Raw genomic sequence first — 13,860 nt, forward strand, 5'->3', positions numbered from 1 at the left:
GGTGAGCAATGGTATCATTTTGGTATCAGTGACTCAAACCTTCTTCTGTTTTTGGGACCATTTCAACAATTTGGAAGAAAATAAACTACTGTGACAGAAGAGTCAGCTGAAATAGTTTGCTTGACATACATATAGATTATACTTTACAATGAATAATAATAATAATTCAAATATGTCATTTTAAGATAAGGGTGACACGGTTGTCAGTGCTGTCACCTCTACCAAGAAGGTCACAAGTCACATTCCTGCTGGGGGCCTTTTTGTGTGGAGTTTACATGTTTTCCCTGTGCACAGGCGGGGTTTCTCTGTGTACACCAGTTTCCTCCCACAGACCAAAAACATGCATGTTACATGCATAGGACTGGTAACTCTAAATTGTCCCAGGGTGTGAGTGAGAGAGTGAATGGTTGTTTGTCTCGTTTGTCTCTGTGTGTCCCTTTGATGGACTGGAGACCTGTCCAGGATGTTCCTGTGATGGACTGGAGACCTGTCCAGGGTGTCCCCCGCCTCTCAGTAGTTTTAACACCCAGAGAAATCATTAAGACACAGGATACCAACAGTTTGTAAAACAGGTAAGTGCTTTTTTTCAATAATGGGGGGACACAGGAACACAAGAAGGAGCTGCAGGAGATTGAAGAATTTGTGAGTGTTTGACTTGTGAGAATATAGTTTTCTGTCCAGAGAATGGTAGCTGCTTACTTGATGTCTTTTTTTTGTTGCGGGTTTGGAGGAGGATACCGGAGGATTCCAGGATGATGTAGAATGACCGGTGAACAGGTAAGAAGGGCAGTTTTAAGAGTGGCAGGACAGACCTTAAGGCTGGTGGAGAAGATGTTTGAATGATGGTTATGGTCCTTGTTTGTAGATGACTGCTCCAGAGGAGCGTTCATGGAGGACTCAATCACCGTTACCAGGGATAGATTCAAGACTGGTCAAGGAGACGAGGAATAACTTGAAAAAGGAGCTACAGGGAGTGCACAAGAGAGGACAGGTAAGTTTAGCACACAGAGTCAAGAAAGCATTAGGGCTGGACACGGTCCCATTAATGGGACAATGTTCCAGCAGAGGCTTGTAGATCCAAGTCAGCCTTAAGTTCTGCAGGTCCTCGTCAGTAGATAAGAAGCAGTTGGTGATAATTAGCTCTGCTCTGCCACTCAGGAGCAGCAAGAGAGTGGAGTGAAGGAGAAATACTAAAATCCTCACAACAAGATGTGATGAGTTTTGTAGGGGACTTTGCTTAGCCTTCATACCAATCTGCTCACAACAGGCTCATGTTCAGGCTGCTGCTTAATACACCGTATTATATTACATTATTACTGTTTAGCGTAGCCCTTAGAGCTTGTAGACCTTTTTTCATACTTTATATTTTTGCTCATTTTGGGTGTAACTCAGACCCTGTGTACACAATTTCATTCCACCTCATGTATGACATGTGATGAGAATGACAATAAAGAACTTGAACCTTAGCCACTATATCACATCAAATTTAGTTCAGTATCTAAAAAAATGTTTGAAATCATCAAATTATTACATTCTGAGTTCTATTGTTAAGATTCGGTGTTTCCAACTCCTTGTCAGTTCTTTATATTCCGCTCCCCCCACCCTCCATAGCTCCCCTCTCGAGGACATAAAGCAGGTGGGGGACACAGGTCTCCAGTCCTTCACAGAGACCAGAGACACGTGAGACAAACAACCATTCACTCTCTCACTCACACCTAGGGACAATTTAGAGTTACCAATCAGCCTAACATGCATGTTTTTGGTCTGTGGGAGGAAACCGGAGCACCCGGAGAAAACCCACGTATGCACGAAGAGAACATGCAAACTCCACCTAGAAAGGTTCCCCGGCTGGGATTTGAACCAACGACCTTCTCGCTGAAGGGCAACAGCTCTACCAACTGAGCCACCATGAATTATCTTCAATCTAACATGTAACCTGTAATTGAGCTCCAGTCTCAGTAGCTTTTAACTTGATGTCTACGTGAGGATCTCTCCCTGATTCTCCAGCCTGAGATCACTCTGACTGCTGTTTCCTGGAAGATGTTGAGTAATCATAACTCCTCCTCATCCCATGATTATGGATCTGTGAAACAAAGAAAATATATTTAACTGGAGATTAATCATCCAAGCAAGTGCTCTGTTTTAAGACTTTAAGATATCTGCACCAAAATGAAACAGATTTTAATTTGCCTAAACCAACTGATTGCAGTTGGGATAAAAAGTGTTTGTGCCGATATTAGTGTTTCCTCTAATCTTAAAATTTCAATTCAATTCAGTTTATTTATATAGCGCCAAATCACAACAAAGTTGTCTCAGGGCACTTTACAGGAACATTCACAAACATAAAAGCCAATTAGTAAAGTTCTCTATCTAAGGAATCCAGCAGACAAGTTGAATCTTGGCTTCGTTGCAGTCTCCCATCCTGAGCAAGCACAGTGGCAACAGTGGAAAGAAAAACTCCCTTTTAAAAGGAAGAAACCTCCAGCAGAACCAGGCTCAGGACAAGCGGTCATCTGCTTTGACCGGCTGGTTGAGAGGACAGGAAGGAGAGACAGATGAACACAGAATGGTAGGTCCAGATGTAGGTCCAGGTGTATCTGAAAGACAAAAAAACACATGTTAAGGATAGAAAAAATAATTACAAATACAAAACAGGTTGAGCAGAGTAAGTAAAGACTGTAGCAGAGTGAAATTGTGGTCAGTTTGTCCTCCAGCAGTCTAAGCCTATAGCAACATTACTAAGGGACAGCTCAGGAAACCCAAGCCGACCCTAACTATAGGATTTATCAAAAAAGAAAAGAAGTTTATTACCTCTGAAAAACATTAACGTCACCTCAGAAATAATCTTGCCTCAGTTGTGTTGATATTAGTCAATATGACAATGGTTCAGAGCCAAAAAAAAAACCTCACAAGAAGTATGAGTAGTAAAAAATCATCTGCTAAGTGAGAGAAGGGCTTGTGTGCAAGCAGATGAAACAGGAGTCTGTGGATTTGACTGCTTCTCGGGCTAAAACCCCTGCATCACAGTGAAACATGAAACCTCAGAGGCGACATTAAGACAGCTAGCGCCAGACTGGACTTGTGGTGGATTCTGTTCCCAAAGGATTTGGACATGTGGCCAAGCACCCCACTCAAAGACCAACTGCAGCAACTAAGCTAACATTTGAAGTGATGATATTTTGGATTCATGGCAGCTGTTGTTATGAACCAGCTTCACCAGCTCCACATTGTAGATGGAGTTTTTAAGTTCCTCACAGGAATGTGGATCATAAGTGGGGACTTATTTTTTTCTTTTTCTAAATTTATGAACTCATCCAGGTAGGTTCTGTTTAAACAATGAATCAAGGCAAGGAAGGAAAAACAGTTCATGTCAGAAACTTATTTCATTTTGTTCAGAGGAGACTGTGTTTTAGACGTCTGTGTCGGACGTTTTCAGTCATGATGGTGTCACTCCTCCCTAATTCCACAAAATCTTCATCATGCATTTATGATATGTGACAACTGGGAAAAATCCTCCTTACTTTCATCTTGCACCATCACACTCTAATTGTACTGCTTGATGTGTGGGAAGTGAGCAGATTGTGTCAATGTGAGGCAACTAGGTTGAGCACAATCAGTTAGTGCTTGGATTATGTGTTGGGTATGACTTAGGGATGCACGATATTGGATTTTTGGCCAATATTTTAAAACTGACTTGGCCGATAACAATACCGATATTTTTATATACTTTCCTTTGTCAGAGCATAACCCTCTTATTTAGGCTTATTTGCTACAAAAATTGTGTAACAGCTGTAAGAGCTGGTGACATATATTCAGTAACAGCCATATCATCATCATCATCATCAACTTTATTTATAAAGCGCTTTAACACAGCCACAGCTGAAACAAAGTGCTGAACATCAGTTAAAAACAAGACAAAAGAGAGCATATAAACAAAGCTACAAAGCCAAGCACACAGTGAACTAAAAGCTCTATTTAAACCACAATAAAACGATGAGTTAAACAGATCAAATAAAAAAAAAAATGAAGTAAAATCAAGTCTCAGTTGGGTTGAAGGCCAGTGAGTAGAGATGAGTTTTCAGATGGGTTTTAAACATGGACAGTGAGGGGGCCTGTCGAATATGATATGCATAGCACTTTAACTTATATTAAATAAAAAGTGTTAAATGTTATTTATTAGCATTAGTCATCTGCGATGCTGTCTCACTTGTGGAGGCTTGTTCCAGGTTCCTATAGCTGCAGTGTGGGATCCTCTGCACTCCTGTGCATGAAGAACAGCCTTTTTAAGATCAAAGTTTTTGTCTATCCATTGTGACTAATCATGCTAACGAGGCTAACACGACATACAACTGTCTGTGGTAAAACTCACCCAAGTGCTATTAGCTTCTCAATGACATCAGAAATGACGGCTTGTACCTCGGGTAAAGCAACGTCGGAAAAATATCTCTGACTGGGGACAATGTAGCGAGACTCAACATAGTCCAAAAATCTTCGGACTCCGACATCCTCAACGAAAAAACTTCCACACCGCCGACATCTTGAATTTTCCTCTCTGCCGTGATCAGATCAGGTAGGTGCACGTGACGTCATCACGTTGTGCTGCCACTGCAGACATCTTTATCACTGGGTTGTCATAGAAAAACAACGCCGTATTGGTGAGTTATTTTGATGGAATGGCCGATGTCCGATATTTAACTTTATCACAAATATCGACTGCCGATACCATGCCGATAATATTGTGCATCTCTAGTATGAATCTCAGCTACTACCACAGCAAACTTTAGCTCCATGTATGTAAAGTTGATTCAGGTACAGTCATTTCTGCTAAGGTTGATTAGATGCGAAGGCTCTATTTCCTAAGAAGACTAAAGAAGTTTGGTACAAACACCAGCATCCTCACTAACTTTTATAGGTGCATCATAGAGAGACTGCTGACAGGCTGCACCACAGGGTGGAACGGGAACTGCACCAGAGTCAGAAAGCACTACAGAGAGTGGTGCAAACAGCATAGGACATCACTGGTAGTAGTCTCCACACCATCCAGGACATCTACCACAGCCGATGTCTGTGTAAAGCATGCAGCATCATTAAGACCACACCCACCCAGCACAAGGACTCTTCCTTCTATCCTCAGACAATACAGGAGACTGCCATCACATACAAAAAGACTCAAAGACAGTTAATATCCACAAGCTGTCAGATTACTAAACTCTTGATAATACGGAGGTGATGAGGTTACAGTGTCTCTTTTTCAAACTTATTGGACCTCCTTTAATACGGCTCACCTCTGGTGTAACTACAGTAAAGCTATAATGATGAAACTGCAAATAGCCGATCAGCAGTGGTGGGATGTAATTAAGTACAAATACTTTGTTACTGTACTTAAGTACATTTTTCATGCATCTGTACTTTACTTAAGTAGAGTTAAATGTGGGTACGTTATACTTTTACTCCACTACATTTTACATCAAGTATCTGTACTTTCTACTGCACTACATTTCTATAATGTGTTGCATTACAAGTTACATTCATGTTGCAGCTTTTTGATTTGTTTGTTACTTTGAAAGTAACCAATGGTGAGAGGGGAGCTGGTCCATTGAATCATTACAAAGTGGGCAGGTAACGTTAGGCCCGCCTTCAAGAAGAGCTGGGCCAATGATATACATTCTGTCATGCTTTTGCCCCTCACAGCCTGTCATTTTTGTGTTTTTTCCTGCCAAGTTCTGCCTGTTCCTGTCACTCACTCTCACCCAGCAATCAAGCTCATGCTCTACACCTGTTCTCCACCCTACTTAAACTCCCTGCATTCACTCAGTCAGTGCCAGATTCTTGAACCTTTCAAGCAGTAGAAATCCAGCATACCTGATCTTGTCTCTTGTCATGACTCCTCGCCTGTTTTTGACTCCTCGTCTTGCCTGAACCCTCTTGGGTTTTGTCTGCCTATCTGCCCATGGTTTCTGACTCTGTGTCTTCCCCTTTTGACCACGTCTTTTGGATCATGACTCGGCCCTGTTCTCGCTTCTCCTCTTCTATGGTTTTTGACCCCTGCAACAACTCACAGACCACGATTCTGGATTTCCCTATTCTGGACTTCAAGTCCTTTAATCTGCTCCACTGCAGCAACCTGCTCTTCTGGAGGGACATCACCGACTACAGTGTAACTACAGACTCTGCTGCAACATCAAGACAGAAGGTTAGTGCAGACACCAACGTTCACCTGCACGTCCAGAACTTAGTCAAAGCCACTAACTCTTCTGTCTTGACAGATTGGACCCGGCCCAGGACCCAGACCTCAACGAGAGTTTTTCCTGTTCACAATAAAATTGTTAAACTGTTCTTGGGCTTGTTGTTGTTGTTGCTGATCCAAAACCCAGATCTTGTCACATTCTAGTGTGCGTGTATGTATGTGTATATATATATATATATATATATATATATATATAATGCATGCATATGCCACTGAGATGGGTGCACCCCCAGCACTGCTAACACACAAAATGTATTCCACCGCAAGAGAGTCACCCAGAAGATATGCTCCATCCATGTCCTTATTGAAAGACTGCTCAGTACAGCAGGACAGATTCTCTCTCCCAAAAGAGCCAGACTGGACTCAAAAATCTTTGAAAACCAACTTCTTCTGAACTTGAACAAGAAATTCTTGTTGCAATATTAAAATGTGTCAGTTTATGATGTTAGAACAGGAGACAGATGTCTCCAAATGGCTCGACACTCAGGTCCAAGTTTTAAAAATGGTGTCAGGAAGTTAAAATATTGTTCAGTATTGACCCATTACAAGATTGAATAGACAGTATTTTAACTAGAGTTGATGACTGTGAAGATTCTCAGTCATCCAGGACATGATGAATTCAAAACGTCTTCTGTTACAAATAAAGTCCAGTTGTTTTTGTATTGAACGTTTTTTGAATAGAGTTGATGACAAACTGGAGTTGAAATATCAGTTGAAATGATCAGAGCCTGTTCCTTTGTTAGTTGTGTCTAATGTTCCTTTTGTTCAAGCAGACAACTTTTACTTAAATGTGTTTACTGCAGTTAAAATGACACATTGGTTTTGCTTTGTGTAAAATAAAAACTTTCATTGGTAAAATCATTCCTTTCTTATTTTGCTTAATGACATTTAACTCTGCATCCCTGAAATTCTGACACAGAATCACAAGTCCAAGTTGAACTGTGTCACAGAGTAAACACAATAAAAACATGTATTATCTGCAGCATCGTTCATTAAAATGTCTCAACTTTATTAATATATTACAGAAAATATACAGGTCCTTCTAAAAAAATTAGCATATTGTGATAAAGGTCATTATTTTCCATAATGTAATGATAAAAATGAAACTTTCATATATTTCAGATTCATTGCACACCAATTGAAATATTTCAGGTCTTTAATTGTTTTAATACTGATGATTATGGCATACAGCTCATGAAAACCCAAAATGCCTGTCCCAAAAAATTAGCATATCATGAAAAGTTTCTCTAAACAAGCTATTAACCTAACCATCTGAATCAACGACGTAACTCTAAACACCTGCAAAAGATTCCTGAGGCTTTTAAAAACTCCCAGCCTTGTTCATTACTCAAAACCGCAATCATGGGTAAGACTGCCGACCTGACTGCTGTCCAGAAGGCCATCATTGACACCCTCAAGCAAGAGGGTAAGACACAGAAAGAAATTGCTGAACGAATAGGCTGTTCCCAGAGTGCTGTATCAAGGCACCTCAGTGGGAAGTCTGTGGGAAGGGAAAAGTGTGGCAGAAAACGCTGCACAACGAGAAGAGGTGACCGGACCCTGAGGAGGATTGTGGAGAAGGGCCGATTCCAGACCTTGGGGGACCTGCGGAAGCAGTGGACTGAGTCTGGAGTAGAAACATCCAGAGCCACCGTGCACAGGCGTGTGCAGGAAATGGGCTACAGGTGCAGCATTTCCCAGGTCAAGCCACTTTTGAACAAGAGACTGCGTCAGAAGCATCTCGCCTGGGACTGCTGCTGAGTGCTCCAAAGTTATGTTCTCTGATTACAGTAAATTTTGCATTTCCTTTGGAAATCAAGGTCCCAGAGTCTGAAGGAAGAGAGGAGACACAGAATTCACATTGCTTGAGGTCCAGTGTCAAGTTTCCACAGTCACTGGGGTGCCATGTCATCTGCTGGTGTTGGTCCACTGTGTTTTATCAAGCACAGGGTCAATGCAGCTAGCTATCAGGAGATTTTGGAGCACTTCATGCTTCCATCTGCTGAAAAGCTTTATGGAGATGAAGATTTCATTTTTCAGCATGACCTGACACCTGCTCACAGTGCCAAAACCACTGGTAAATGGTTTACTGACCATGGTATTACTGTGCTCAATTGGCCTGCCAACTCTCCTGACCTGAACCCCATAGAGAACCTGTGGGATATTGTGAAGAGAAAGTTGAGAGACACAAGACCCAACACTCTGGATGAGCTTAAGGCCGCTATCGAAGCATCCTGGGCCTCCAAAACACCTCAGCAGTGCCACAGGCTGATTGCCTCCATGCCACGCCACACTGAAGCAGTCATTCATGCAAAAGGATTCCCAACCAAGTATTGAGTGCATAACTGAACATGATTATTTGAAGGTTGGCGTTTTTTGTATTAAAAACACTTGTCTTTCATTGGTGAGATGAAATATGCTAATTTTTTGGGACAGGCATTTTGGGTTTTCATGAGCTGTATGCCATAATCATCAGTATTAAAACAATTAAAGACCTGAAATATTTCAGTTGGTGTGCAATGAATCTGAAATATATGAAAGTTTCATTTTATTATTACATTATGGAAAATAATGACCTTTATCACAATATGCTAATTTTTTGAGAAGGACCTGTACATATGGTAGGCACACTTAATGGTATATAGACCTTTGCATTACGTAATACAATCAGCAAGTACTTTTACTTTTAATACTTTAAGTATTTTAAAAGCAAGTACTTATTTACTTTTACTTAAGTAAAAATGTTAATATGGTACTTCTACTTTTACTAGAGTACATTTTTGTCTGTTTATTTGTACTTTTACTTAATTACAGTGTTTGAGTACTTTCTCCACCACTGCCGATCAGGATGTATTTAGAATCCTCCTCAGACTTCCAAGATGGACATCTGCAGGTCAAATGTTTGTCATGAGCAACACTTCAACTTTTCATGCCTTGCTGAGGAACTTCATGTATAAATGTACAAAGTATGTGCCGCTTGGATGTATCAAACAACTTAACAATAAGAGCTTTGTCAACTGCAACATATAGCAATACTAGGTATACCTCAAGGCAGCACGGTGGCGCAACTGGTAGAGCTGCTGCCTCTCAGCGAGCAGGTCCTTGGTTCAAACCCCGGTCCAGGGGCCTTTCTGGGTGGAGTTTGCATGTTCTCTCCGTGCATGCGTGGGTTTTCTCCGGGTACTCCGGTTTCCTCCCACAGTCCAAAAACATGCATGTTAGGCTGATTGGTAACTCTAAATTGTCCCTAGGTGTGAGTGAGAGAGTGAATGGTTGTTTGTCTCATTTGTCTCTATGTGGCCCTGTGATGGACTTGCGACCTGTCCAGGGTGTACCCCGCCCCTCGCACAGTGATTGCTGGACATGGGCACCAGCGACCCCCGTGACCCAAAATGGAATAAACGGGTAAAGAAAATGGATGTATGGATGGATGGGTATACCTCAAGCTTTTTTAAACATTGGAATAACTGTTTGTCTGCTTTGTGATGGATGCATTTGTCTTTTTGACTTGATGATTGGTTTGATCTTATTTTATCTTTGGTATGGACTATTTTTTGTCTTGAAATAAAGATTGATATTGATACTGAACAACTGACAAACATTGCACTGAGCCACATACTGTATGTGATATTTAATATGTTTATTGCTGCTGCACTATGTGGCTAAGATAAGATAAGATAAGAAGATAAGATAAGGTAAGATAAGATAAGATAAGATAAAACTTTATTGATCCCGCAGGAAATTGTTGTGCCAGAGTTTCAGTACAAAGGAACATACATAAGGAATCACTGAAGATATAAAAAAATAACAGAGAATATAAAAAATACCAGCAATTAAGATCTAAACAGGTCAGGTGCAGACATGTGTGAAATGTTTTAATGTGAAAAACATTAAAATGTTTATTGTGGTGCAGGATTAATTTTATTGTTATTAAAGGGGAGGAGTTGAAAAGTTTGATATTCACAGGGAGGAAGGACTTCCTGTGTTGTTCTGTGGAGCACCTTGATGTTCTCAGTCTATGACTGAAGGTGCTGCAGTAAGAGTCCATGCATGTCACTATCTTACCATCATAATTCATTTCAATGTTACTCACTACCTGTGCAACATGTGTAGTTTGTAAGTTATGTGCAATATATATCATGTGCATTTAAGATAAGATGAGATAAACTTTACTGATCCCGCAGGAAATTTAAGCTTATATTACTACGATGAAATATGTATTTATACAAATTCATCCTACTTGCACCGTTATATTTGACCATGTTGTTGTGTACTATATTTCTTTTGGACCTTTTAATTTTTTTTCACTTCTTGGTACTTTATTTTGTATGCCTATTGCATGTTTTTGTAGCATATTCCTTGTTGTTTTTTTGTGAGTCGAATCAGTTCTTCTAATGCTGAACATTTCATTGCATTGTTGACCTTGTTTTAACCTGCATATGACAAATAAACAAAATAACAACACAGCAAATCTGAATTCAGTTTGCTGAGTTAAATATATATACAGTGAACCCTCGCTATAACGCGGTTCACCTTTCACGGTCTTGCTGCTTCACGGATTTGCATCATGCATCGTGTTCTGCATTCTGATTGGCTAAACAGTCTCAGTAGTTACAGTAGTTATTTGTAAAAAACGTTTATACAGTACTTTTATTTGTTAAACAAATGCTTGGGCCTGTAAAAAGGTTTTGTTCTTTGGTTTGAATGTATTATGGAGTATTTCATTGTATAATAATTGTAAAAAAAAATAGTTTACTACTTCACGGATTTTGCCTATCACGAGTTCTTTTTGGAACGTAACCCCCGTGAAAAACGAGGGTTCACTGTATATAAACATCCATCCATCCATCCATCCATTTTCTTCCGCTTATCCGGGGTCGGGTCACGGGGGTAGCAGCCTAAGTAGGGAGGCCCAGACTTCCCTCTCCCCAGCCACTTGGGCCAGCTCTTCCGGGGGAATCCCGAGGCGTTCCCAGGCCAGCCGAGAAACAAAGTCCCTCCAGCGTGTCCTGGGTCTTCTTCTGGGCCTCCTTCCGGTGGGACGTGTCCGGAACACCTCATCAGGGAGGCGTCCAGAAGGCATCCTAAACAGATGCCCAAGCCACCTCAACTGGCTCCTCTCGATGTGGAGAAGCAGCGGCTCTACTCCGAGTCCCTCCCGGATGATCGAGCTTCTCACCCTGTCTCTAAGGGAGAGCCCAGACACCCTGCGGAGAAAACTCATTTTGGCCGCTTGTATCCGAGATCTCATTCTTTCGGTCACAACCCAAAGCTCGTGACCATAGATGAGGGTAGGAACATAGATCGATCGGTAAATTGAGAGCTTCGCCTTTTGACTCAGCTCTCTCTTCACCACGACAGACCTGTACAGCGCCTGCTTCACTGCAGACGCTGCACCTATCCGCCTATCGATCTCACGCTCCATTTTTCCCTCATTCGTGAACAAGACCCCAAGATACTTGAACTCCTCCACTTGGGGTAGGACCTCCTCCCTGACCCGGAGAGGGCACTCTACCCTTTTCCGGCTCAAGACCATGGCCTCGGATTTGGAGGAACTGATCTTCATCCCGGCCGCGTCGCATTTGGCTGCGAACCGCTCCAGCGAAAGCTGTAGATCACGATCTGATGAAGCCAATAAGACCACATCATCTGCAAAAAGCAGAGAAGCAATCCTAAGGCCACCAAAACGGATCCCCTCAACACCTTGGTTGCGCCTAGAAATTCTGTCCATAAAAGTTATGAACAGAATCGGTGAAAAAGGGCAACCTTGGCGGAGTCCAACTCTCACCGGGATAAAGCACGACTTACTGCCGGCGATGCGGACCAGGCTCTGATACCGGTCATACAGGGACCTAACAGCCCGTATCAAAGGGCCCGGTACCCCATACTCCCAGAGTACCCCCCACAGGGTCCCCCGAGGGACGCGGTCGAACGCCTTCTCCAAGTCCACAAAGCACATGTAGACCGGTTGGGCAAACTCCCACGCACCCTCAAGGACCCTGCTGAGAGGGTAGAGCTGGTCCAGTGTTCCACGGCCAGGACGAAAACCGTACTGCTCCTCCTGAATCCGAGGTTCGACTATCCGACGGACCCTCCTCTCCAGAACCCCCGAATAGACCTTACCAGGGAGGCTTAAGAGCGTGATTCCCCTGTAGTTGGAACACACTCTACGGTTCCCCTTTTTGAATAGGGGGACCACCACCCCGGTCTGCCAATCCAGGGGAACTTCCCCCGATGTCCACGCAATATTCCAGAGTCGCGTAAGCCAGCACAACCCTACAACATCCAGAGCCTTAAGGAACTCTGGGCGAATCTCATCCACCCCTGGGGCCCTGCCACCGAGGAGCTTTTTAACCACCTCGGTGACCTCAGCACCAGAGATTGGAGGACCCGACCCAAAGTCCCCAGGCTCCGCTTCCTCAGTGGAAGACATGCCGGTGGGATTGAGGAGGTCTTCAAAGTATTCCGCCCACCGACCCACAACATCCCGAGTTGAGGTCAGCAGCACACCACTCCCACTGTAAACAGTGTTGGTGGTGTACCGCTTTCCCCCCCTGAGACGCCGGATGGTGGACCAGAATCGCCTCGAAGCCGTGCGGAAGTCGTTCTCCATGGCCTCTCCGAACTCCTCCCATGCCCAAGTTTTTGCCTCAGCAACCACCCGAGCCGCATGTCGCTTGGACCCATCAGCTGTTTCCGGGGTCCCACAAGCCAAAAAGGCCTGATAGGACTCCTTCTTCAGCCTGACAGCATCCCTCACCGACGGTGTCCACTATCGGGTTCGAGGGTTGCCGCCGTGACAGGCACCGACAACCTTGCGGCCGCAGCTCTGGTAAGCCACCTCGACAATTGAGGCACGAAACATGGTCCACTCAGACTCAATGTCCCCCACCTCCCTCGGAACATGTTCAAAGTTCTCCCAGAGGTGGGAGTTGAAACTTCGTCTCACAGGAGACTCTGCCAGATGTTCCCAGCAAACCTTCACAATACGTTTGGGTCTGCCAGGTCTGACCGGCATCCTCTCCCATCGGAGCCAACTCACCACCAGGTAGTGATCAGTTGACAGCTCCGCCCCTCTCTTCACACGAGTGTCCAAGACATGTGGCCGCAGATCAGATGAGATGATGACAAGGTCGATCATTGAACTGCGTCCTAGGGTGTCCTGGTGCCAAGAGCACATATGGACACCCTTATGCTTGAACAAGGTGTTCGTTATTGACAATCCATGACGAGCACAGAAGTCCAACAACAGATCAGGGGGGCTGTTCCTCCCAACCACACCCCTGCAGGTCTCACTGTCATTGCCCACATGAGCATTGAAGTCCCCCAGCAGAACAAGGGAGTCCCCAGGATGTGCACTTTCCAGTACCCCCTCCAAGGACTAAAGAAAGGGTGGATAATCTGAACTGCCGTTTGGTGCATAAGCACAAACGGCAGTCAGAACCCATCCCCCCACACGTAGGCGGAGGGAGGCCACCCTCTCATTCACCGGGGTGAACCCCAACACACAGGCACCAAGTTGGGGGGCAATAAGTACGCCCACGCCTGCTCGGCGCCTCTCACCAGGGGCAACTCCAGAGTGGAAGAGTGTCCAGCCCCTCTCAAGGAAACTG

At 43.6% G+C, this 13,860-nt stretch overlaps 1 protein-coding gene and 1 long non-coding RNA gene across 2 annotated transcripts in view; both read left to right on the plus strand.

Moving 5' to 3' along the window:
* The window catches only part of aph1b (APH1B gamma secretase subunit), a 442,239-nt gene that overhangs the window by 218,735 nt on the left and 209,644 nt on the right, over nt 1-13,860 (plus strand). The window lies entirely within an intron of this gene.
* On the plus strand, nt 446-976 carry LOC119424601. The gene is made up of 3 exons (XR_005187515.1): nt 446-642; nt 731-777; nt 866-976. It is a non-coding gene; the product is annotated as an uncharacterized LOC119424601 (long non-coding RNA).

This window comes from Nematolebias whitei, chromosome 2, assembly GCF_014905685.2.
Source record: "Nematolebias whitei isolate Nwh7 chromosome 2, NemWhi1, whole genome shotgun sequence".
NCBI classification, from domain to species: Eukaryota; Metazoa; Chordata; class Actinopteri; order Cyprinodontiformes; family Rivulidae; genus Nematolebias; species Nematolebias whitei.